Source organism: Eriocheir sinensis, chromosome 70, assembly GCF_024679095.1.
Source record: "Eriocheir sinensis breed Jianghai 21 chromosome 70, ASM2467909v1, whole genome shotgun sequence".
Classification (NCBI taxonomy): Eukaryota; Metazoa; Arthropoda; class Malacostraca; order Decapoda; family Varunidae; genus Eriocheir; species Eriocheir sinensis.
The window spans coordinates 396,906-424,254 of NC_066578.1; the positions used below are offsets into that span (position 1 = coordinate 396,906).

Sequence of the window (27,349 nt, forward strand, 5' to 3'; positions counted from 1 at the left end):
AGAAAGATGAATCTAATAATAATAAATTGCTACCGCCCACCCCAGTGTACATTGCACAACTTTACAGCGGCAATGGAAAAGGTCGCAAAAATACTGGAAGACCAACCAGCACCTTTGCCTGAACTTATCTTGTGTGGGGATTTTAACTTCCCCTCCATCCACTGGCCGGAAGGTACTGTTGCAGGCGGCACCCTGGACGACCAAGCCCAAGCTAAACTGCTCCTTGATTTCACTGACAAAATCTTCCTCACCCAACAAATAACCAAGCCTACCAGAGCACACAACATTTTAGACCTTTTCTTCACTAATAACCAGGATGCAATAGAAACATACAAAGTGGAGAAAACAATATTCTCGGATCACAGCTTAATACAATAAATACGACGTACAGGAAGACAAGGTTAAAAAATTGGGAATCTAACAAAACGGAGTCCTCTCCCTTTGCAAAATTTAATTTTTAAAGTGAAACAATAAATTGGGAGCTTGTGCAGTGTGAGCTTGGTCAAGTCGATTGGGGTAATATCATGGGAGGAAATAACCCAAACACTATGCTCCAGGCCTTCATTAACACAGTGCTGGAGATATGTGAGGGCCACATCCCAATAAAGAGGAAGAGTGCCTCTGCTCAGCGCCACAACATCCCAAGGGACCGACGAATTCTGATGAGGAAGAGAGCATCCCTCCACAAGCAACTGACTGAGTCCCAGCATGAGGAACAGAGGCACTCAATAAGCAGGAAAATTGAAGAAATAGAACAAAAACTTAAAGAAGCGCACAAAGATCAAAGGACCAAGGAGGAAACGTGTGCAGTAAATAACGTTCAGAAGAACCCAAAATACTTCTATAGTTACTGCAAAAAATTCTCAAGAACCAAAACACAGATTGGGCCGCTGCAAACAGAAGAGGGGAAAACAACACAGAGCCCCAAACAAGCATGCCAAGTACTGATGCAGCAATACAGTAGTACCTTCAGCACCCCTCAGACCCAATCAGTAATCCACGACCCAGTAGCATTCTTCACATAGGACGCAAGCCACCAAGACCACTTAACTGACATGGAGATCACAGTTAACAACATCAAGGGAGCCATAAAGGAGCTCAGATCAAATTCTGCAGCCGGGCCTGATGGAGTGCCGGCCATACTGCTCCTGAAATGTGGTGAAGTCCTGGCTCACCCCATCCAAAAGTTATGGAGGTGCTCACTGGACACGGGAATAGTGCCAACCCTAATGAAGAGAGCCACGGTGTGTCCAGTCTACAAAGGAGGGGAAAAGAGTCAGGCCAAAAACTACAGACCAGTTGCCCTAACGTCACATCTTATAAAAAAAATTGAGAAATGTGTCAGAGACAAAATTATACCCTACATGGAAAAGAACAGCCTCCATAGTAACAATCAACATGGCCTTAGAAAAGGGCGGTTCTGTCTCTCCAAACTCCTGGAACACTATGACTGGCTCCTGGAGAACCTGGCTGCGGCAAGAACATAGATGTCGTGTTCCTTGACTTCTCTAAAGCCTTCAACAAGGTTGACCACAGCGGTGGCGTAGGTGGTAGCGTACTGGACCCACATTCACCGCGTGATGGACGACGCGGGTTCGAATCCCCACGCTACCACTCGGATTTTTCAGTCACCGCCGAGTGGCTTAAAACTACCCACATGCTGTCCTGAAGACCACCCATCAACCCGGACTCTAGAGGAAGCCGTCCAAGCGAATCAAGAACGAGTTCCGGGGGGCAGCATGAGCCAATGCAAGATGGCGCCACTATAAACACTCGCCTGCGCCAGAACGGGCTGGGCCGACCATCAGGCCCCACCTGGAAGAAGCCTTGGGCCGACCATCAGGCCCCACCGGGAAGATGCCTACCGGCGCAATAGGCAATCAACGTATAAAAAAAAAAAAAAAAAAAAAAAAGCTCAAGACTCTGGGGATTAAAGGAAAGCTAGGTATTTGGCTCTACCACTTCCTTACAGAAAGAGTCCAAGTTGTCACAGTGGATGGCCACCAGTCCAGTGAGGCCAGCGTCATCAGTGGTGTGCCACAGGGATCAGTGCTGGGCCCTCTCCTCTTCCTTATACACATGGGAGACATCGATGAGGGGATCAGGAGCTCGGTTATCTCCTCTTTCATCGATGATACCACTGTGAGTCACGCTACCACCACCATGCAGGGAGTCGCCCACCTACAAGAGGACCTCAACAAAGTGCATGCCTGGGCCGCAACCAACAACATGGCATTCAACGAGACCAAGTTTGAAATGCTGAGATGTGGCCCTGACCACACCATCAAGATGTCTACTTTGCTACTGACAGAAGGAGGGCAACAAATATCTGGACAACCTCATGTAAAGTGCCTTGGGGTTCACCTCAGTGACAACGGTTCCTTCTCACACCACATCACAGAAACAGTGAAGAAGGCAAAGGCAATGGAAGGCTGGGTCCTTAGAACATTTGCTTCCAGAGAACCCGAGGTAATGTTAACCCTCTGGAAGGCCCTGGTGCAGCCTACGCTGGACTATTGTAGCAAGCTGTGGTCACCACACAAGAAGGGCGATGTGCAGAGGCTTGAAACTGTGCAGAGAGCCTTCACAAGACAAATCAGAGGGTTACGTCACCTAAATTACTGGGAACGTCTGCAGAAACTGGGGTTCTATTCACAACAAAGAAGAAGGGACAGGTATCGGGCCATATACTTATGGAAAATTTTAGAAGGTCTGGTGCTGGACACCACACACAATGCACTGCAAGAGCACGTTAATCAGCGGACTGGACGAAGGTGCAGCAGAAGATCCCTCCCCACAAGAGCCCCAGGTGGAGGCAGGACCCTGCTGGCCTCAAGTCTGTCCCATGAAGGGCCACGAATCTTCAACAGTCTGCCTAAGGAAGTCTGAAACCTAACAGGTTGCCCGGTAAACAGGTTTAAGAATGGGCTGGACAAGCTGCAACAAACAGTCCCAGACGAACCTCCAGTGCCGGGCTACACCTCAAGATGTAGGACTTCCAACACGATACCGGACCAAATCGCCCTGTTGAGCAGGGATGGCAGGACCGGGTGCAGCAGTGGACCACCACGACTGTGAGGCGGGGCCTCTAAACAACACCAAGTAAGTAAACAGAAACAGTCAGCAGATTACTTCACAGCACAACGAAAACTACATGAAAAAATAGGGTTAAGATTCGTTTTAGGTCCATGCCAGTATCTCATTACCTACCTTATGAAACATCAGTATCTCATCATATATCTTTTCTACAAACCTTCAACAGTCATGGAAACGCTTTGAAAATCCGATTCAAGGACTTTTTTTTTACTCTTGAAAATAGGGGATAATGTTTACGAAAGCGCGTCGCCTCCTCTGGCGACGGTGCAGCCGTTGTTGCGAGAAATACCTCCTTGCTGAAATAAGTCACATATACATGTGGGGGAGGTCCAGGGGGGGGATGGCTAGAAGGGGGGCTGAGGGGGGCGCAGCCCCCCCGTTAGTAGGTCGTAAAGTTCGGTTGGAGTAGTTTAAATAATAAATATGCTCCCCGACCCTAAACCCTCTGCGAGCTATTTTACGGCTGCGGCGGCTGCAGCGTCGTCGCGGCCGCCGCCAGAGGAGGCGACGCGCTTTCGTAAACATTATCCCCTATTTTCAAGAGTAAAAAAAAACGTCCTTGAATTGGATTTTCAAAGCGTTTCCATGACTGTTGAAGGTTTGTAGAAAAGATATATGAAGAGATAGTGATGCTTCATAAAGTAGATTATGAGATAATGGCACGGACCTAATACGAATCTTTACCAAAAATAGTTTTGGCGCAGAGTCCCGCAGGTGACAGTCTGGAAATTACCGCACCTCCTCCCTTCCCTTCATTTCCTCCCTGTAGCTGCTCCCTTCCTCCCTCCGTGTATCTCCCTTCCTCCCTCCGTGTATCTCCCTTCCTCCCTCCGTGTATCTCCCTTCCTCCCTCCGTGTGTCTCCCTTCCTCCCTCCGTGTATCTCCCTTCCTCCCTCCGTGTATCTCCCTTCCTCCCTCCGTGTATCTCCTTCCTCCTCCGTTTATCTCCCTTCCGCACTCCGTGTTTCTCCCTTCCGCCCTCCGTGTATCTCCCTTCCTCCCTCCGTGTATCTCCTTCCTCCTCCGTATCTCCTTCCTACCTCCGTGTATCTCCCTTCCTCCCTCCGTGTATCTCCCTTCCTCCCTCCGTGTATCTCCCTTCCTCCCTCCGTGTATCTCCCTTCCCTACCTTCTCCTTCTCCTTGGTCTTCTCCTGAAGGTCGGGGAGACAGACAGACTTTGCCTCGTGTCTGTGTTTACACTCTCCCGCTGCTGCTCTTGATCTTCTTCTTCTTCTTCTTTTGACCTGTGCCGCTTTGTATCGCTTCTTAGGCTTTATGACAATAAGCCATCATCAGAAATATTATATAAGGCAAGGACTAACAACCTAAAATTAAGTGACAGGAATAGGCACACGAATGGTGACACAAAATGCATCATGTGCAATAGTGAACTAGAAAATTTAACCCATTTTTTAATCCAGTGCCCAGCTTATGCAAATGAAAGAAAGAAGATATTGCAAATAGAAAGACTCACTACAGAGGAAGAAGACTTAATTGGAGAACCATTATTTAAAGAAGAGCTGATCGAAGAAACCAAGCCAGTGATATATGAAATGTGGAGAAAGAGAGAACAACAAAGAAAAAGCCTAGACACGAACAACTGAAGAGCTGAAAACTGACCAGTGAAGATCATCAGGGAAGCGCCGATACAAAGGCCAAGCTTCCCGAACGACACCTGACCTGACCTATATAGGTCCTCCTTCTCTCGTTCCTCTTTTCTTCTTTTTCACTTCTACGCACTTTTCTTTTCAGTATACATCACTTTCTTAAGCACTTCATCCTGAAACTTAGGTTTTCTGTCCCAGGCAGGTGTAAATTAAGCCGCCTTAAGCTCCCTTATTAACCGTAACAGTAACCGTTACTCAGCACGCTCACATGAATATGCCGCGTACGATATATTTCCAATTGTTTAAATCAAACATATATTGAAAAAAAAAAAAAAAAACGTCGCAAGCGGAGAAAAAACGTAAGATTTTCAACTTACGCCGTAAGACTTGAAAATCACCGAAATTTTGTAAGACACGCAAAAAACGTAAGACTTGACAGTATGTGACAGTGGTATGCGAGTCAGGTGGGTACGTGAGCAGAGAGGGAGGGAGGCGCTTCGATCTTTGAGTGGAAGGTGACTGACAGGAACAGTGATCGAGGGTCTAGAATGGGGTGTGAGAAAGTGGAAGAGAGGTCTGAGACGGTCTGGAAACATGCGATGGAGCGAAAGAGCACTTTGGAGTGGTACAGGGAAAAGGAAGCCCCGCAGTGTGTCAGCTGGTATGATGGAAGCCTGGGTGGTGATCTTCTCTTCCAAGCTCGGGCGCAGTGTATGAATGTGAATGCAAGAAACTACAGGTGGCCTGAGTCCCGCAGCAAAGTGTGTCAGATGTGTGACAGGGGTGTGGATGAAACTGGTGTGTGGGAGGTACCGGAGAGAGAGGACGAAGATTGATTGATTGATAGTTTATTGTTGCAGGTAAACAACAAGGGAGAAGGGAGGAAGATGATGAGGGTGGCACTGAGTGAGGTGGGCTGGGATGTGAATGGGAGGATTGCAAGAACATAGAGGGAATGGATGTTGCTGCTGCTGCTGGGACTGAGTGCTGAAGCAAATGAGAGAATTACAGAAGCCATGAAGAGTTTTCTGAAAAAGATGTGGTGTGCAAGAAATAGGGAATTGGAAGATTTTAATGGATATATACTGCTTGTTTTGTTTTTATTTTTACAGGTTGTGCCGATACGAAGGCCTGACTCTCCTTGCTCTTGCTCTTGCTGTACAGGTGACCCGTATGTTTGTTGTAAATGAGCTGATTGAAAGGAAAAAGAGAGAGGGAGGGAAACTATACTTAGGCTTCCTAGATATAGAGAAAGCTTATGACAGGGTGAATAGAGATGTGTTATGCAGAGTGCTTGAAAAAGTTGGGCTGAGTGATAAGATTGTTAACATAATTAGAAGTATGTATGTAGGTACAAGAGCAAAGTATAGACTAGGGGATCTAGAGACAGGTTGGGTGAAGAGTGAAAGAGGAGTGAGACAAGGCTGTATATTATCACCAACATTATTTAGTCTTTTCACAGAGGAATTAGCAGTCAGAATGAGGAGAATGAACGCAGGAGTGAGAATTGGAGAGGATAAAGTATGTGTGTTGTTGTATGCGGATGATGTGGTGGTTATGAGTGAGTCTGCTGAAGAACTACAGAGTCTCCTAGATGTGGTAGGGGGTTATGGAAGGGATTTTGGGGTTAGGTTCAGTAGTGAGAAGAGCAAAGTAATGATAGTGAATAGGTCAGAGGATGAGAGAGAAACAACTTGGAGACTGGAAGGGGATGAGTTGGAACAGACGGAAGAATACAAGTATCTAGGGGTGTGGATGGAGGTAAATGGATGCGGCAGGGCCAAGAATGTAAAGATAAGTATGGCAAACCAGTGGGTAGGCCGTTTAGGGAGTGCAGCGAGGATGAGAGCGAGCAAGTATGATGTCATCCGTGAGGTTTGGAAGAGTGTGGCCGTCCCGAGCATTATGTATGGAATGGATGTGATGACATGGAATGACAGTGAGATACAAAAATTGGAAGTGGGGCAGAATAGGGTAGCAAGAATGGCACTGAATGCACCAAGGTTTGCAGCAGTAGAGGCTCTTAGGGGGGACATGGGATGGAGCACGTTTAGGGAAAGACTAGTAAAGGCAACCTTGAGATATAAAGTGAGACTGGAACAAATGGAGGATGCAAGATTAGCAAGGAAAGTATACTTGTGGAGTATAAGAGATGGCAAATGGGCGAATAAATGTGGGCGAATGATAGACAGGAATGTTATGCTAAGTAGGTGGGTGTACCGACCCTTTGAAGATAGACAGAATGTGTTTGAATGGAGAATAACAAACAGAAATGGAGAGGGGTTTGAGTGGGATGTAAGAAAGTGGAAGAATGTGATAGATATGGCAGTTAAAGATGAGGGATTGAGCAAGTGGAAGAATGAGATGGAAAGAAAGGAAACTCTCGACTGGTATAGGGAGAAAGAGGCCCCAAAGTGTGAGGTGTGGTATGAGGGAAGCCTGGGAGGTGATCTTCTTTTCCGTGCTAGAGCGCAGTGTCTGGATGTGAATGCAAGGAACTATAGATGGTCTGAGTCCCGCAGCAAAGTATGCCAGATGTGTGACAGGGGTGTGGACGAGACTGTGCAGCATGTAGTGCTGGAATGCAAGAAGTATGACAGGGAGAGAACGAAGATGATGCATGTGTTTTTGAGCGAGATGGGACGTGATGTAAACGGGAGGACTGGAAGGGAGTGGATGGTGCTGCTGCTGGGGCTCAGTGGAGAGACGAGTGGACGAGTGATTGAGGCAGTGAAAGAGTTCTTGGAGGGCATGTGGCGTGAAAGATGTAGGGAATGATATCTTGCCCCGAGAACATTGACTTCCCGCATGTTTTGTTTTCTTTTCACAGGAGCTGCCGCTACAAAGGCCTGGGGTGGGTTTCATCAAAGTTCCCAAGTCCTTGGAAGTGTGCTCAAGGAGTCCCAAGCGTGCGAGAAACCTTGGGCATGTTTCACGAAAGCTCCCAAGCCTTGGAACTCTGCCTATCTCGCTCGCCGCCTTGGGAGGCCGTGCGGGGTCTCCCAAGCGCTCCCAAGGAAGGTTCCAAGCGTCAGACTGTAAACATGGCAGCCCGTGAACAACCCCGCCAGCACCGACCAAGGAATTTTCGCCCGAGAAGGGACATCTTTAATCCTCTCGCGCACAGTAAGATACTAGAACATGCGCAAATAAAAATAGAGGAAAAATATATATAAACAATAGACACTCGTTTCAAGTCTCCGTATAGAGTATTGTAGACAATAAATCCTAAGTACCAACTCTTCCCCACTTGCTATCTCGAAATTTTGTGGGCCAACTTTTTTTAGCCGAATATATGTTTCGAAGCGGATTTTAGTGAGGATTCTTATGGTATCCTCAAAATCTTCGTACGCCTATTAGTTCCTGAGTTACACCAAGAAAACTGTATTTTTTCCTCTCCCGTCAGAGTAGGCTAACAACTAAAAATCGCTCCACGTTCCTCATTTACGTTCCTTAGAAAGGTTGCCATATGTTACCTCTAAGAAACTTATCCCAACAAATGACACTCCAAATTTTACGCACTTTCACCGAAAATTAAATTTTTAATCATTTTTTTAACTTTTATGACGCGTTTCGCGTCATCGTGCGCCAGGACCTTTTACTTGGATTACGCGAAACGCGTCATCGTGCGCGAGAGGGTTAACGAGTACGATGACACCGAGTTCAAGAAGAGGTACAGGGTGGATCGTGCTGGCCTGTTGTTCGTCACTGACTTGGTGCGACACGTGATTGGCAACAGGACTGAGAGGAGCCGTGCGGTCACAGCGGAGCTGAAAGTGGCGTTGACTCTGCGATACCTCGCCACCGAGAAAATGCAGCAGTGCAGCGCAGATGACTTTGGAGTTTCCCGGGCCACAGTCAGCAGAATCATCACCCAGACCGTGGATGCTCTCGTGACACAAGAGAATATGAGGTGGTTCATGGGCTTCTTTTTAAACCGGGAGGAGCAGCAGAGAATGAAGGCGGAGTTTTTCGAAATTGCTGGTTTTCCCGGTGTGGTGGGTGCTGTTGATGGCACCCACGAAGAAGTGTACGTCAACCGCAAGAACTACCACAGCATCAATGTGCAAGTGTTATTTGATGCACAGTACAAGCTGCGGGCCATGGTGGCGAGGTGGCCAGGGTCTACTCACGACTCACTAAATGTTTGTTTACACCGTGGTGCCGTTGAAGATGCAGACGGAAAAAAAATACGTGCACATATTCCTTACAATGAAGATACTATCGCTGTATTTCAACTAAATATCAATTGTTTATATTTATAATTCCATAATTATATATAAGAAGTGTAATTTAGGTTAATTGAAGACATATTAGACGTCAAAGCGACGCGGAAGATTGGCAACGCTGGTTACTCCCAAGACCGCCCCCAATCCTACTTGGAAGTGCTTGTGGCGCGGTGATGAAACACGCCCAAGAAATTCTCCCAACTGTGCGTGACGTCACCACGCTTGGGAGAGCACTATGATGAAACCCACCCCTGGCTGGGGAGAAATCCCGAGCCACCTGTGACATCAAGATCAAGATCAAGATCAAGATGGAGAGTGGACAGGCGAGCAGAAGATAATATGTTTGTTGTAAATGAGCTGATTGAAAGGAAAAAGAGAGAGGGAGGGAAACTGTACTTAGGCTTCCTAGATATAGAGAAAGCTTATGACAGGGTGAATAGAGATGTGTTATGCAGAGTGCTTGAAAAAGTTGGGCTGAGTGATAAGATTGTTAACATAATTAGAAGTATGTATGTAGGTACAAGAGCAAAGTATAGACTAGGTGATCTAGAGACAGGTTGGGTGAAGAGTGAAAGAGGAGTGAGACAAGGCTGTATATTATCACCAACATTATTTAGTCTTTTCACAGAGGAATTAGCAGTCAGAATGAGGAGAATGAATGCAGGAGTGAGAATTGGAGAGGATAAAGTATGTGTGTTGTTGTATGCGGATGATGTGGTGGTTATGAGTGAGTCTGCTGAAGAACTACAGAGTCTCCTAGATGTGGTAGGGGGTTATGGAAGGGATTTTGGGGTTAGGTTCAGTAGTGAGAAGAGCAAAGTAATGATAGTGAATAGGTCAGAGGATGAGAGAGAAACAACTTGGAGACTGGAAGGGATGAGTTGGAACAGACGGAAGAATACAAGTATCTAGGGGTGTGGATGGAGGTAAATGGATGCGGCAGGGCCAAGAATGTAAAGATAAGTATGGCAAACCAGTGGGTAGGCCGTTTAGGGAGTGCAGCGAGGATGAGAGCGAGCAAGTATGATGTCATCCGTGAGGTTTGGAAGAGTGTGGCTGTCCAGAGCTTTATGTATGGATTGGATGTGATGACATGGAATGACAGTGAGATAGAAAAATTGGAAGTGGGGCAGAATAGGGTAGCAAGAATGGCACTGAATGCACCAAGGTTTGCAGCAGTAGAGGCTCTTAGGGGGACATGGGATGGAGCACGTTTAGGAAAGAATAGTAAAGGCAACCTTGAGATATAAAGTGAGACTGGAACAAATGGAGGATGCAAGATTAGCAAGGAAAGTATACTTGTGGAGTATAAGAGATGGCAAATGGGCGAATAAATGTGGGCGAATGATAGACAGGAATGTTATGCTAAGTAGGTGGGTGTACCGACCCTTTGAAGATAGACAGAATGTGTTTGAATGGAGAATAACAAACAGAAATGGAGAGGGTTTGAGTGGGATGTAAGAAAGTGGAAGAATGTGATAGATATGGCAGTTAAAGATGAGGGATTGAGCAAGTGGAAGAATGAGATGGAAAGAAAGGAAACTCTCGACTGGTATAGGGAGAAAGAGGCCCCAAAGTGTGAGGTGTGGTATGAGGGAAGCCTGGGAGGTGATCTTCTTTTCCGTGCTAGAGCGCAGTGTCTGGATGTGAATGCAAGGAACTATAGATGGTCTGAGTCCCGCAGCAAAGTATGCCAGATGTGTGACAGGGGTGTGGACGAGACTGTGCAGCATGTAGTGCTGGAATGCAAGAAGTATGACAGGGAGAGAACGAAGATGATGCATGTGTTTTTGAGCGAGATGGGACGTGATGTAAACGGGAGGACTGGAAGGGAGTGGATGGTGCTGCTGCTGGGGCTCAGTGGAAAGACGAGTGGACGAGTGATTGAGGCAGTGAAAGAGTTCTTGGAGGGCATGTGGCGTGAAAGATGTAGGGAATGATATCTTGCCCCGAGAACATTGACTTCCCGCATGTTTTGTTTTCTTTCCACAGGAGCTGCCGATATAAAGGCCTGGCTGGGGAGAAATCCCGAGCCACCTGTGACATCAAGATCAAGATCAAGATCAAGTCAGGCCTTCGTATCGGCACACCCTGTAAAAATAAAACAACACAAGCAGTATATATCCATTACAAATCTTCCAATTCCCTATTTCTTGCACACCACATCTTTTCCAGAAAACTCTTCATGGCTTCTATAACTCTATCATTTGCTTCATCACTCAGTCCCAGCAGCAGCAGCATCCATTCCCTCTCTGTCCTTGCAATCCTCCCATTCACATCCCAGCCCATCTCACTCAGTGCCACCCTCATCATCTCCGTCCTTTCTCTCCGGTACCTCCCACACACCAGTATCACATGCACGACAGTTTCATCCACACCCCTGTCACACATCTGACACACTTTGCTGCGGGACTCAGACCACCTGTAGTTTCTTGGTTCTGCACACCCTGCAACCCCAAGGTAAGGCAGACCATTAGGGAGGCTGACCAGATCATGAAAGAAAACAAGGAGATGAAGAAAGAGCTGAATGGCCTGAAGGAGAAGAATGATCTGATGGTTAAGAAGATGGAAGAGATAGAAGAGAAGTGGAAGGAGAGGGAGAACAAGATGGAGGAGGAGAAGGGAGATCTTAAGGCAGAGCTGAGCAAGTGGAAGAAGATGAATGATAAATTGAAAGAGAATTTTGAGAGTTTTGAAGAGAAAATGAGGGTGAAAGAGGAGGAGATGGTGAGGAGAGTGACTGAGAGAGTGTTTGAGAACCTGGAAGAGAGGGAGGAAAGAGAGAAGAGAAAGAAGAATGTGATCATGTTTAATGTAAGGGAAAGCAGTAAGGATGATGCAAAAGAAAGGGAGATGGAGGACAAAGAGCTGTGTGAGTATGTGTTCAAGGACAAGCTTGGAGTGGAAGGAGCTCAGGTAGAAAAGGTGTACAGGCTGGGAGTGAGAGGGAGAGGGAGAGAGCGGCCACTAGTGGCATGTCTGAGTGACGTGTATGCAAAGTGGGGAGTGATTAAGAGAGGCAAAGAGCTGAGTTATGTACGAGAGGAAGAGATTAAAAACATCAGGATTGGTGTAGATAAAACAAAGAAAGAGAGAGAGGAAGATGCAGTGCTAAGGGAAGAGCTACAAGAGAAAAGAAGGGAGGGAGGTAAATGGATAATAAAGAAAGGCAGGGTTGTGAGGGTGGCAGAGCATCAAGGTAGGGAATGAGATGGGGAAAGAGGGGAAAGAAAAGGGGAGGGGGAAGTATTTGCAGCAGTGAAAGTTTTGAATGTGCAGGGGTTAACTAAAACTAAGGGGAAGGAAGTGGAGGAATTAGTTAAGGGCAATAGTATAGTTTGTTTAACGGAAACCCAGAAAAAATATAGGGAGGTTAATTTTGGCGATAATTTTGAAGTCTTAGACAATATGAGAGAGGAAAAGGACAGAAGGGGAGGAGGACTAATGATTATTTACAGAAAAGGAAAAGGAACAACTTTATGTAAAATAGAAACAAAATGTAAGGATGTATTACACACAATAGGAAAAATAGGAAAATGGGAGGTTAGATTAGTGTTAGTATACTTTAGTGTTAGTGATGTAGAGAGAAACAAGAAAATAGCACAAGAAATAGAAAAAATAATAGAGGAAAACCCAGAGCCTTTGATGATAATGGGTGACTTCAATGGACATGTGGGGTTCAAGGGAACACAAAAAGTAAACAGGAATGGGGAAGTGATTATACAATGGATGGAAAAATATGGATTGATTATGTTAAATGATGACGAGAGGTGTGAGGGAGAAGTGACATGGAGCCGAGATGGACAACAGAGTGTAATAGATTATGTATTAGTGACAGACAAGGTGTACAATAGGTTCCATAAAATGAGGATAGATGAAAAAAGGAAGAATATGACCTTTCAGACCATAACATGATAGAGGTGGAATTAAGGGTAAAAGAAGAAAAGAGGGAGTTCAAGAAAAATGATTGGATTGAGAGGGAGTACTATAAAACAGATAAAGCATCACTAGAAAACTTTAGGAGAAAGCTAGAAGAAAGTGTGACGAGGAATAAGGTGGACAGTATAGGAGAACTGGAGAAAAAAATGAGAGAAACAGCAGATGCAGTGCTAAAAAGTGTATATAGAAGAAGAGAGAAAAAGCTAGGGGACGGCGAGGAACCAGCATGGATAAACGAGGAAATAAGGAAAGAAATAAAAGAAAGGAAGAGGTTAAACAGAAATAGGAGAAATGCAAAATGCAAAGAAGAGGAAGAAAGGTGGCAAAAATTATATGTAGAACAAAGAACAAAGGTACAATTAAAGATAAGGAAGGAAATGTACAAACAAGAGGAGAAGATAACAAAGGAAATTAAGGATAAGAAAGATGGAGGGAAAAAGATGTGGGAGTATATAAGAATACTTAAAGGGGAAAAGGTTAAGGATAAAGACACTTTAAGGATATATGGGGAGGACGGAGTTGAGCTGGAGAAAGGAAAGGTGGGGGAGGAAGTAAAAGGTTTTTGGAGTGGAGTGTACAGAAAACATGGAAATGATATAAAGGAAGTTTGGAACACAGAGAAGAGAGAGGAGTATGTAAGGGAGTATGAACAGGTAAAAAAGGACATAGAGGAAAACCAGGCTGTAAGGTTGGAGGATATTAATGAGCTGAGGGCAGTGGGGTGGCAGCACACTGAAAAATGTGGACTAGAAGTGAGAGAACACATGGAAATGACAAGAAGGGTGAAGGGGGGATTCATCTATCTGGAAGAAGAAAGCATAAGGGAAGATAGAGTAATTAAATGTATCAATAGAATGAAGAATAAAAAAGCAGTTGGAACAGACAAAATAAAGCCAGAAATGTACAAAGAATTTGCAAAAAGTAAAGTATTACGGAAGGTGTTGGTTGAAGACCTTGGGGCAGTATTAGAGACAGGGAGGATACCAGAGGGATGGAGGGACTCTAGGACAGTCATGTTACCAAAGAAGTGTAGACCAAAGGTTAAAGAACTAAGGCCAATAGCTCTGACAAATGTAGGGTACAAGCTAATGATGGCTGTGATTAGAACTAGCTTGGAAGACCACATTAGGATAAATGGTATAGGTAAGGATACACAGGCAGGATTCACAGAGGGAAGCCGGATAGAAAACAACCTATTTATTCTAAGATATTGTGTAGAAGGAGCATATAAGATGAGGAAACCATTGATAGTAATCTCGATAGATTTTGCAAAGGCCTATGACAGTGTAAGAAGAGATAAGTTAATAGAAGTTTTAAAGGATAGCAAGGTAAACCCAGATATAATTAACTTCATAGCAGGAGTTTATGTAGGAGATAGAACTAAGATAGAGATAGATAAAGAAGAGGAGGAGATAGAAATAGAAGTGACCAGTGGGATTAGACAGGGATGTACTGCCTCAACTACACTGTTTAAGATGATTACTTTTAAAATAATTCAGGAGCTAGAGGAGCTAGAATGTGGGTACAAAGATGAGGCATTCAGGATTACCTCACTCTTCTTTGCAGATGATGGCATGCTTTTGGCAAATAGTGTAGGGGAGGCAGTACAGGTGATAGAGAAGATGGAGACTATAGCTAAAGAATATGGACTAGAAGTAAATAAGCAGAAAAGCAATATTATCATTTTTAATATGGAAAACAAACCAGAAAATATAGGGGGCATTAGTGTTGGGGATAGAATTAAATATTTAGGAATAATAGTCAATGACAAGAGGAACTGTTTTCAAATGCAAAAGGAAGAAATGTTCAGGAAAGCGAGAAGGCTAGCAAATATGACATACAATGTAATTGAAAAGAGCTGTTCAAGAATGTTAATAGGAAAGACATATTGGAAAAATGTTGCGCTGCCATCCATCCTGTACGGGGTAAATATAATAAACATCACAAAGACAGACATAAGAAAGTTGCAGAGGATAGAGAATGGGGTGTACAGGAAGATTTTGAGGGCACCAATGTATGCACAGGAAGCAGCACTCAGGGGGGAGATAGGAAGCTCCAGTGTTAAAAACAGGATAAGGGAGGGACAGTGGAAGTACTTAAGATATGTTCTTGTGGAAGGAAACGATTTGGTGAGAAGGGTGGGAGAGGAGATGATAGAGAAGAGACAAAGTAGGTGGGTGAAAGATTTGTTGAATGAACTGAGAACAACAGAGGGACTGAGTGTGAGTGTGAGGAATGAGACAAAGGAGAGTATAAAGCAGAGAATGAGAGAGGTGGATACAAGAGAGTGGAAGAGGCAAATGAATGAGAAAGCAAGCCTTAAGATATATAGAAAATGGAGACAGGAGTTGGGAGGACAAGAGGAGGCATACACCAACAACCAAGCCTCAGAAGTGTTATTCAGATGCAGGACAAACAACATGCAACTAAAAGACAGAAACAGACACCGGCAAGAGGAAACCAAGTGTGACATGTGTGAAGCTGAAAACGAAGACCTGCGACACTTTCTGCTCTGGTGCCCGGCCTATGCAGAGGAAAGAATAAAGTGCGTGAGGCTGCAACAGCCTTACGAGGAAGAAGAGGACGACACCATTGGAAAATTTTTATTTGAAAATGAACACACCGAACAAACGAAAACAACAGTACACAAGTTTTGGACAATAAGAGAAAAAAGAATGAAAGAAAAAGGAAAATAATAGACCCAGACAGTAGACACATCAGGGAGTGCCGTTACAAAGGCAAAACTCCCGACCGACTACTACTACTACTACTACATTCATACACTGCGCTCGAGCTTGGAAGAGAAGATCACCACCCAGGCTTCCATCATACCAGCTGACACACTGCGGGGCTTCCTTTTCCCTGTACCACTCCAAAGTAGTCTTTCGCTCCATCACATGCTTCCACCTCCTCAGACCGTCACCTTTCACTGCACTGTCTATCTCTTTCTTCCACTTTCTCACATTCCATTCTAGACCCTCACTATTTCTGTCAGTCACCTTCCATTCAAAGAAACGCCTCCCTTCCTCTCTGCTCACCCACCTGACTCGCATACCACTGTCACCAACCATTCTCATGCAGTTTTTAATCCATTTGCTCTCATGCACACTCCACAAGTAGACCTTCCGTGCCAATCTCGCGTCATCCATTCGTTCCAGTCTGACTTTGTATCTAAGGGTAGCCTTCCTAAATCTTTCCCTAAAGGTACTCCACCCCATATCACCCCTCAATGCTTCCACCGCTGCATACCTTGGTGCATTCAAAGCTAACCTACCGATCCTATTTTGCCCTACTTCCAATTTATCCATTTCCAACTCACTCCATGTAATCACCTCCATCCCATACATCACACTCGGCACTGCTACACTCTTCCACACCTCTCTCAGCACATCATACTTACATGCTCTCATTCTTGCCGCACTTCCCAGACGGCCCACCCATTGATTAACTAGGCTAATCTTCTCATTCTTTGTCCTTTCACATCCTCTCGGACTCATCCATACACCCAGGTACTTGTATGCATCTGTTTGCCCTAGCTCTGTGTCTCCTAGCCTCCAGGTCCTATTTCTCTCATCTTCTGCCCCATTCACAACCATTATCTGACTTTTCTCACTACTATATTTCACTCCAAAATCTCTCCCATACTCATTCACCACATCTAATAGTTCCTGCAGTTCCTCCGCTGACTCACTCATGACTACCACATCATCTGCATACAGAAGCACACTTACCCTGTCTTCTCCCACTTTTACTCCTGCATTCTTTCTCCTCATCCTGGCTGCCAACTCCTCAGTGTACAGACTGAAGAGAGTTGGAGACAGGATGCAGCCCTGCCTATAACACCTCTTTCACTCCTCACCCACTCTGTCTCTGATGCTCCTAACCTATACCTGCTGGCTCTCGTATCCACATACATGGTCCTAATGATTTGCACTATCTTATCACTCAAACCTACTTTCTCCAGTACCTTGCACATCACCTCCCTGTTCACTCTATCTTACGTACGCTTTCTCAATATCAAGAAACCCAAGATACAACGGACTTCCATTCTTCCTTTTCCTCTCTATCATCTCATTTACCACATACATATCAGTAGTGAGAAGAGCAAAGTAATTATAGTAAATAGATCAGAGGATGAGAGAGAAACAACTTGGAGACTGGAAAGGGATGAGTTGGAACAGACGGAAGAATACAAGTATCTAGGGGTGTGGATGGAGGTAAATGGATGCGGCAGGGCCAAGAATGTAAAGATAAGTATGGCAAACCAGTGGGTAGGCCGTTTAGGGAGTGCAGCGAGGATGAGAGCGAGCAAGTATGATGTCATCCGTGAGGTTTGGAAGAGTGTGGCTGTCCCGAGCATTATGTATGGAATGGATGTGATGACATGGAACGACAGTGAGATGGAAAAATTGGAAGTGGGGCAGAATAGGGTAGCAAGAATGGCACTGAATGCACCAAGGTTTGCAGCAGTAGAGGCTCTCAGGGGTGACATGGGATGGAGCACGTTTAGGGAAAGACTAGTAAAGGCAACCTTGAGATATAAAGTGAGACTGGAACAAATGGAGAATGCAAGATTAGCAAGGAAAGTATACTTGTGGAGTATAAGAGATGGCAAATGGGCGAATAAATGTGGGCGAATGATAGACAGGAATGTTATGCTAAGTAGGTGGGTGTACCGACCCTTTGAAGATAGGCAGAATGTGTTTGAATGGAGAATAACAAACAGAAATGGAGAGGTACAAAGGAGGGAGAAATCCCGAGCCACCTGTGACATCAAGATCAAGATCAAGTTACTGTGACATCAAGATCAGGAGCAGCAGCGGGAGAGTGTAAACACAGACACGAGGCAAAGTCTGTCTGTCTCCCCGACCTTCAGGAGAAGACCAAGGAGAAGGAGAAGGTAGGGAAGGGAGATACACGGAGGGAGGAAGGGAGATACACGGAGGGAGGAAGGGAGATACACGGAGGGAGGAAGGGAGATACACGGAGGGAGGAAGGGAGATACACGGAGGGAGGAAGGGAGATACACGGAGGGAGGAAGGGAGATACACGGAGGGAGGAAGGGAGCAGCTACAGGGAGGAAATGAAGGGAAGGGAAGGGAGGAGGTGCGGTAATTTCCAGACTGTCACCTGCGGGACTCTGCGCCAAAACTATTTTTTCATGCAGTTTTCGTTGTGATGTGAAGTTATCTGCTGACTGTTTCTGTTTACTTACTTGGCGTTGTTTAGAGGCCCCGCCTCACAGTCGTGGTGGTCCACTGCTGCACCCGGTCCTGCCATCCCTGCTCAACAGGGCGATTTGGTCCGGTATCGTGTTGGAAGTCCTACATCTTGAGGTGTAGCCCGGCACTGGAGGTTCGTCTGGGACTGTTTGTTGCAGCTTGTCCAGCCCATTCTTAAACCTGTTTACCGGGCAACCTGTTAGGTTTCAGACTTCCTTAGGCAGACTGTTGAAGATTCGTGGCCCTTCATGGGACAGACTCGAGGCCAGCAGGGTCCTGCCTCCACCTGGGGCTCTTGTGGGGAGGGATCTTCTCCTGCACCTTCGTCCAGTCCGCTGATTAACGTGCTCTTGCAGTGCATTGTGTGTGGTGTCCAGCACCAGACCTTCTAAAATTTTCCATAAGTATATGGCCCGATACCTGTCCCTTCTTCTTTGTTGTGAATAGAACCCCAGTTTCTGCAGACGTTCCCAGTAATTTAGGTGACGTAACCCTCTGATTTGTCTTGTGAAGGCTCTCTGCACAGTTTCAATCCTCTGCACATCGCCCTTCTTGTGTGGTGACCACAGCTTGCTTCAATAGTCCAGCGTAGGCTGCACCAGGGCCTTCCAGAGGGTTAACATTACCTCGGGTTCTCTGGAAGCAAATGTTCTAAGGACCCAGCCTTCCATTGCCTTTGCCTTCTTCACTGTTTCTGTGATGTGGTGTGAGAAGGAACCGTTGTCGCTGAGGTGAACCCCAAGGCACTTTACATGAGGTTGTCCAGATATTTGTTGCCCTCCTTCTGTGAGCAGCAAAGTAGACATCTTGATGGTGTGGTCAGGGCCACATCTCAGCATTTCAAACTTGGCCTCGTTGAATGCCATGTTGTTGGTTGCGGCCCAGGCATGCACTTTGTTGAGGTCCTCTTGTAGGTGGGCAACTCCCTGCATGGTGGTGGTAGCGTGATTCACAGTGGTATCATCGGTGAAAGAGGAGATGACCGAGCTCCTGACCCCCTCATCGATGTCTCCCATGTGTATAAGGAAGAGGAGAGGGCCCAGCACTGATCCCTGTGGCACACCACTGATGACGCTGGCCTCACTGGACTGGTGGCCATCCACTGTGACAACTTGGACTCTTTCTGTAAGGAAGTGGTAGAGCCATATACCTAGCTTCCCTTTAATCCCCAGAGTCTTGAGCTTATGGAGTAGAATGCCGTGGTCAACCTTGTTGAAGGCTTTAGAGAAGTCAAGGAACACGACATCTATGTTCTTGCCGCAGCCAGGTTCTCCAGGAGCCAGCCATAGTGTTCCAGGAGTTTGGAGAGACAGAACCACCCTTTTCTAAGGCCATGTTGATTGTTACTATGGAGGCTGTTCTTTTCCATGTAGGGTATAATTTTGTCTCTGACACATTTCTCAAAATTTTTTATAAGATGTGACGTTAGGGCAACTGGTCTGTAGTTTTTGGCCTGACTCTTTTCCCCTCCTTTGTAGACTGGACACACCGTGGCTCTCTTCATTAGGGTTGGCACTATTCCCGTGTCCAGTGAGCACCTCCATAACTTTTGGATGGGGTGAGCCAGGACTTCACCACATTTCAGGAGCAGTATGGCCGGCACTCCATCAGGCCCGGCTGCAGAATTTGATCTGAGCTCCTTTATGGCTCCCTTGATGTTGTTAACTGTGATCTCCATGTCAGTTAAGTGGTCTTGGTGGCTTGCGTCCTCTGTGAAGAATGCTACTGGGTCGTGGATTACTGATCGGGTCTGAGGGGTGCTGAAGGTACTACTGTATTGCTGCATCAGTACTTGGCATGCTTGTTTGGGGCTCTGTGTTGTTTTCCCCTCTTCTGTTTGCAGCGGCCCAATCTGTGTTTTGGTTCTTGAGAATTTTTTGCAGTAACTATAGAAGTATTTTGGGTTCTTCTGAACGTTATTTATAAATAACATAATAGTAATGACAGCACAAAGAACTAATTATTCTTTAGTTGCTCTCAATTTTCTGAAGATGACAAACCACAGAAAACACCTCTAAGTGTTTTATGGTGAACTGGCCTGTTTTTTACAGTGATGCGTCGGCTTGCGAGTGGCTTAGTTTACGAGCGTTTTGATTATGAGGAAAAAAAGTCACTAAAAATGCTTTGTTTTACAAGTGGTGACTTGATGTACGAGCATCCTGTTTGTACAAGTCGAAGACGTGAGCGTGGGTTCCCTTTGTTCGCTGCAAGATGAGAGCGCTCAGAGCGGAAAACACTGGGACTGGGATCTCAAACTGGTGTTGCACTGGGCCTTTTCCCTCCAACATGGCGCCGCTTGCCAAAGTAAGGGCTGCTGTGGCTTGTGCTGCTGGTACTCAAATTATGGACTTGTTGCTACAGTTACATGGAAGAAAGAAGCCGTTGTGGGCACCATCATGGCTTCAAAGACGGGAGGACAGGAGTGTTTACCCACACCAACAACTTGCTCCCATTTAGGTGTACGGGCAACTGCGGTTGCTCTTAGCCCCAACGGTTGGAGGAAAGCGCCCAGTGTGCCGGCGCCTTCAGTCCACATTGCACACTGGCAGAGGCAGCACCCGCGCTCGTGTACGCTTACCTTTGTGTTCTAGTGTGCGGTCTTTGTGTTTTCAGCACTATTTTATTTGTGTATATTTTTTTCACATCCTATTTATATTATTTATTATTGCTGTTTGTAAGTAAAATTACCCTTATTTTGTATAAAATATGTAAATGATTTTTATGTTAATATTTTATGGGATACGTATGTGATTCATTAATGGGATCCGCATTAACTTAAATGAAGAAATTCATTTAGGTTTATGAGTTTTTTGGTTTGTGAGCAAAATTCCGGAACAAAGTAAACTTGTAAACAAATTTATCTTTCTTTCTTTCTTTATTTTTTTCTTTATTTTGTTTTTGTTTCAAAGCCTGTAGCACCAGTTGGCTTTCTTGAGGGGCCTGGTGGTCGGCCGGAGCCTGTCTTGGTGCAGGCAAGTGTTTATAGTGGCACCACCTTTTCTTGGCTCATGCTGTCCCCCGGAGCTCATTCTTGAATGACTTGGGCGGTTTTTCAAGAGTCCGGGTAGATAGGTGGTCTTCAGGGCACCATGTGGGTAGTCTTAGGCCACTCGCAGTGACTGAAAAATCCCCGGTGGTATCGGCGGATTCAAGCCCGTGTCGTCCAGAACGCGGTGAGCGCAGGGCCCGCACGCTGACCACTCAGCCACCGCCTACCCAGTGAATGATCCGAGGCCTTAGAACCTTGCCTGGGGTCAAACCTCTAGAATTACACCCGAGTCAAGACGGTGGCTGGCTTGGGGGACTGTGGTGGAAAGGGTAGCCAATAATTTTGAAACTGTTTATTTTGGGGCAAAATATGACGCTTTTGTTATGAGATTGTTTTACCTTCCAGAAATCACCAAATGACTGGCCCTTTCACTTGGCAGCGTCAACTCACCATTCAGCCGCTGACCCCCAGTGACAGACTTCCGGGAGACTGGAAGGTTAGCAGAGCACACATGTGGCAACCAAAGAGCAGCTGTTAAGTAGCAGACGAGACATAGAAAGGTGCATGAAGTAAACCTTAACTATTACTATTACTATTGGAAGGTTAGCAGAGCACACGTGTGGCAACCAAAGAGCAGCTGTTAAGTAGGAGACAAGACATGGAAAGGTGCATGAAGTAAACCTTAACTATTACTATTACTATTGGAAGGTTAGCAGAGCACACGTGTGGCAACCAAAGAGCAGCTGTTAAGTAGGAGACGAGACATGGAAAGGTGCATGAAGTAAACCTTAACTATTACTATTACTATTACTATTGGAAGGTTAGCAGAGCACACGTGTGGCAACCAAAGAGCAGCTGTTAAGTAGGAGACAAGACATGGAAAGGTGCATGAAGTAAACCTTAACCTGATTATGTTTTGTTTTCTATAAACTGTGGAGAGGGAGTGTATTTGTATGAAGGTATGCAGATGTGTGTGTGTGTGTGTGTGTGTGTGTGTGTGTGTATATATTTACCAAAATGTATTTACCTATTTGTAGTATACAGGGCCTGACCTCAAGCTGAGACAATCCTTTTTCCCATTCTATGCTTCTCCAGCTTTTCCTTCATTATATGGACACTGCCACATGCTTCAACAATGTCTTTGCTAAGTCCACTCCATGTATCCACACTCCTGTGTGGAAAACTGTACTTCTTTAAGTCTTTCAAACAAGTCCCCTTCCTCAACTCCTTGCTGTGTCCTCTTAGTTGCCTCCTCCCTTCCATCTGATTAAATCATTTCTGTCCAACACGTCCATTCCACTTGTGTTCCTGTACAGCGCTATCAGGTCTCCTCTTTCTCTTCTTTCTCCCAGTGTTGGCAGGCCCAGTTCCTCCAATCTAGTCTTGTATGGTCACTTTTTCCCAGCGGGCACTCGTGTTGCTCTTCACTTAACAGGTCTGTTCCGTTAGTGAACATTAAGTCCAGTCTTGCTGGTTCATCCTTTCCTCTAAATCTCGTCTCTTCCTTCACCCACTGTGTCGTGAGGTTTTCTGTGGACAATTTCAAAACTTTAGCTCCCCATGTATTTTCTTCACCTTCCACTTCCAACTTTTCCCAGTTGACATTTTTACAGCTGAAGCCCCCTGTTAGAATTATGTACATTCTTGCTATTTCTAATAGTATCCTCTAATGCTTTACTTGTACCTTCTGACAGGTTGTTATACATTTCCCTCGTCCGTGTGGGGGCACACATGTCACCATTACTGACAGTTTTTCAGCTGTAATAAAACACTTCAGATTTCCTGTATTTTCTGGTCCTGTTCTCACTTTGATCACTTTTAAGTCTGTTTTGAGCAGCATCACCCTCCCCACTCCTCCCTATTGTGGCCTTCCGTATATATTGTAATTGCACTCCTCTGTTCCCGCCACCTCTGGGCCTTGTGCTAGTTTTGTTTCAGTGGTGCACATTACATCTGGTGCAGCTCTGTTCAGGTAGTCTTTTAATTCTAGCTTTTCTTATATAAGTCCGTCGACATTAGTGAATGTTGACCTAAGCTTTTTCGCTCCCTTCTCTTCCTTGTTGTTGTTGGTGGTGTTGGTGTTTACTTGGCCTCCTCCTCCCTCTTCCTGATCCACCACTTCATCACTCTGTCGTTTTACACTCTCCAAAAACTCTTTATTTTTCTGACTCTGTTCTTTCTTAATTCCTGTGCTTTGCTGTGCTTTGCCAATGATAATAATCATGGAAGTAACAAGAAATGGGTAATGTACATACGGGTTGAGGTAATCAGGGCTAGAGTTGTGGACGTGGAAGTTGAGTACTATTCCGAGAAAACAAAATAATAGCTTGAAAAATTATTTACATGATACATCCTAGTAAAATTAAATTGACTAAACTGTCATTAGGATACATGGTAATGGAGCTATTTGGAATAGTAAAAAGAACAAGGAACAAGCCTTGAAGAAGATCTGCTACACACTGAACCTTCGAGTCACACCTTGACACAAAACTGTCGCAGAGAAACACTCATCCGTTGCGTGACAATTAATTGCCAGTGTTGTTACCCTCGGCACGCCTTTGAGACGGGTGGGGTTTACAACAATAGATAAGGTTGTGTGAAAAGAGGTTATGTTATCCGTAGAGTCTCCTAATAGTTACAATGTGATAACAAGGACAAGTCTGGAGGACCTTAGAACCATTGGCAGTCAGCACCACTAACTCCTAATACTAAGTTTGTCAGGTCTACAGTACTATAAAAGAAAATCCTGTCACCAAGTTGTGAAATCACTGTTGTAACAAATCTCACTGAAATATATAACTCCAGCATAATTGATTAAAGTAATTCCAGCATTAATAAACATCATATTAAAAAGACAAATTTCCACCTATCCCTCGATCATAATGAACGTGGATGACTGACATCTGTGACGCCAAAAATAATTCCCGTAACGGGTAACAGTGGCATGTCAAGCAAAGGGTAAGTAAGACTTGTCTGCATACTTCCAAAGCTTACAGATATTCACATGCTGGTTACAATAAAAGTTAGGGACAGCATCTGCTCAAGTTTAGTTAAGTCTGTTTTAAGCAGAAGCACATGAGGTTGAAGGTTAAAAAATCCCTATCCCTATGTTAGTCTACACCCTCGGTTATTACGGGTCCAATTAAATGAAGAAGACTGACTGCCTTGCATCAACTCAGCAATAACAGAAAATAGTGGGTTAGAGTGAAAAGTATTACTCAAGCACTCCCCTTCTCGCATGAAAAAAAGATGCAGGCAAAAGCTCAGGAACCAAACATAAATTAGTAAATGCGAGGATGCAGGTTACAGTCGTGTGGTGGAAAGATACACAAAGCAGCGTCAGGCTGAACCTTAAGCCAGTGCTAGTCTTTGGAGACGATCACTATGCACATTCTGTGTATTAAAAAAAATAGATCATAAAGCTCAAATTTCCATCCACCCATATATCTGACTATTTCTGCCTAAACCACGGGTAAAAGAACACACCAAGGATTTATTTTGATTACCGCTGGTGACACCCAAAAAGGTTTAGGTCAGAGGGTCTCGAAGGCTTCCCTCCCTGACGAACGTGTCGACGGCAAAAGAAGCATAAAAAAGGACCCATAACTACTTTAAGTGCCATAAAAGTTGGCTGATAAAACCGTGTAAGTTGCACTCCGTCGAAGAGGAACTTTAAGGACAATCATGTACACAAGGAGCTCTAGTAATAATCTAGCATTAGCTGCAGAAATGGTTTCTCCATCTGTCCAGTTGCCTTGTTTAAAACACAAGATCAAATCAGTAGATAGCCTATAGGCGTCCACTGGCCCGTTAAAACGGCCACTCGTTTGCACAGTGTCCACAGCAAAATTTACACCCTTTTACGAGGCTGTGTTGCCCATCTTCCCCAAATGTTTCAAGAAAAAGTGACCGAAACGCATCATAATCCTTCCGTCCTGTGAACGCGCTCCTGTTTATGAGGGCCGTGCTCCCGTTCCCGGGATTGACCTACGAGCGGCTGAGAGATATTTAATCTCCCGGATTTGACACGAATGAAATGTCCATGACAATCTCACTTTGAAACGAGAAGTCCCTGGCCGAATAATCTGCCTCCTTTGCTGCCTGCGAAAGGCCTAACTGCTGTTGCTGTTAGCGGGTGATTAGGGGCAGAAGCCATTGTGGGATTAGTAAGGTAAGTAAATACCTCTTGGTTGCTCATGCAGCGTAGAAGGAGGAGCAAGCACCCTTTGAAGACTGCTACACTCCTTACGTGAGAACAGTTCCCGTTATCCGTGACGGTACTTGTCATTTCTCTCTACCCACCCCTCATAGTCCTCAGTGAGAGCTTGTAACTTCGGGTCAGGTTTCTCTGCCATTAAAGAGTTACTAGTAAAATGAGGAGTAAAATGGTAAAAGAAAAAAAATATATCGCTGCAGAAGTAAGTGAAGTAATAATCCTTCACCACTAAGTATGTGCTCACTCCTCCTCGATGCCTTTGAAATGCATTATAAAAGAGAAAAAAGAATAATGAGTGAGGCTTAGCAAGACAAAACTTCTCCACTGTGCAATAAAACACACAAAAGAAAATGAATGATTAGACATAAAATGCATGACAATGTTACTCAAGAAAAATATTAAACAACCACACGCCAGAAAAATCAACAGCTGAAAACTCTAATAGATTAGATACGGCCCCACACGCCTAAACCCGTGAACATAATAATAGTAATGCACATGAAATCATGTTACAAGTGGTGTAATTACGGAAACCATATCAATGTATAGTGTCAGCTAAAATGTGTTAAAAACCTCGAAGACAGCAACTCGATACCCCACTACTCAGCACGCTTGCATCCTTCGCCTCGCCGGTGGCTGGGGCAGGATGCAGGGGTGGCAGGGTCTGCCGTCTGTCGGCTGGTGGCTGTGGTGGGAGGGGCGGCGGGCAGACAATATACGCCCACCAGTCACCCTCAAAGGTCCGAGTTGCCTGGCGAAGAAAAGTGCGCACCTACGACTAGTTGTGTCGTAGGAAGAAACAAGTGCCTAGACACCTCCGAGGAAACTTGGTTGTGCGAGGCGGGGTGGGGCGGGGCGTTGCGCTCGGGTGGGGCTGGGTGCTGACTTGAAACTCACAGAGCAGGAAGATCGCGCGCTGCCTCAGCAGAACGCTAGGTACACGCTTCACTGTCTCTGCCCTCACACACTGTCACTGAAGTTATGGTTGAGAGAGAGATATAACAATTCGGAGTAGTTCGTAACCACGCTGCACACCATTTATGTTAAGATTTTTAGTGTTATTTTTAACGTGGTTAATGACGAGGCGGCCACCAGCCACCATTTTATGTTATGTTATATTAGAGAAAGATAACACCTATATAACATTTCGGAGTAGCTCGTAACCACGCTGCACACTATTTATGTTAAGGCTTTTAAGCGTTGTTTTTAACGTGGTTTGTGTTAAGTGTTGTGTTTTAATGTTTAAGGCGCGAACTGTTATCTCACGTCAGGTCCGGTGTACCGTTGCCTGCTTTCACAAGTTGATTGTAGTAGGTGAGATAACACAATAGCCTTTTAGTTGGCCGAGCGGTAGCCGTTATAAGTTCACTTTAGTTCACTTTAGTTCTCTCTCTCACGGGGCAATGCCAATACAAAATGTAATTTTAACTATATTAACAGTTGTACACAAAGTTTACAGTTTACGTTAGCGAGTCGCACGATTTGAGAGCCAGCCACACCACAGGGCGCGGGGCGGCGGAGCACCGCTCGCCTGCCCGTCACCTGTCTTCTCTCGGCTTCTCCCCCGTCTTCGCGTTGCTCGCTCGTTTTATTTGCTTGTTAGATCGTCCGGAAGGGTGTGGGTTCCGGTTGATGACTGTTGATGAAAGTCATCATTTGCTGATTCTTGCGTTAGCTCAGCATGTGTTCCCACGGCCATCAGCTCTGACGTGTTCCATAACATCCTGGCAAAGGCACTGAGCCTGTGCTTAAACACACAGCCACACACTCACATGTACATTATAATATACACATTACACGAGGGAGCGGGAGGGTGGGAAAAAAAGGGGGGGGACATTGCCATTATTTTTATATTATTATTACTATTGCTGCTCAAGTGCATGCATGACTATGTTTGTTTTATGGCCTAAATCTGGGTGTATTCAGTGGTGGCGTTTCAAAATTGTTGCCCGCGGCTGTGCCCGGATATGCCGTGAGCCACGCTCTCTGCCCAGCCGTAACGAAGGGGTTGATGAGCAGCTTTTCAGTGATATAAACTGTTTGTTAAG

General features: G+C 45.3%; 1 protein-coding gene across 1 annotated transcript in view; it reads right to left on the bottom strand.

Annotated features, from left to right (window-relative positions):
• The window catches only part of LOC126988665 (zinc finger protein 714-like), a 195,665-nt gene extending 190,590 nt beyond the window's left edge, over positions 1 to 5,075 (bottom strand). The window contains exon 1 of the mRNA XM_050847021.1: positions 4,227 to 5,075. The gene's annotated coding sequence lies outside the window, so the exon portion shown is untranslated. The remainder of the gene's footprint in view (positions 1 to 4,226) is intronic.
• Positions 5,076 to 27,349: the final 22,274 nt, after the last annotated feature.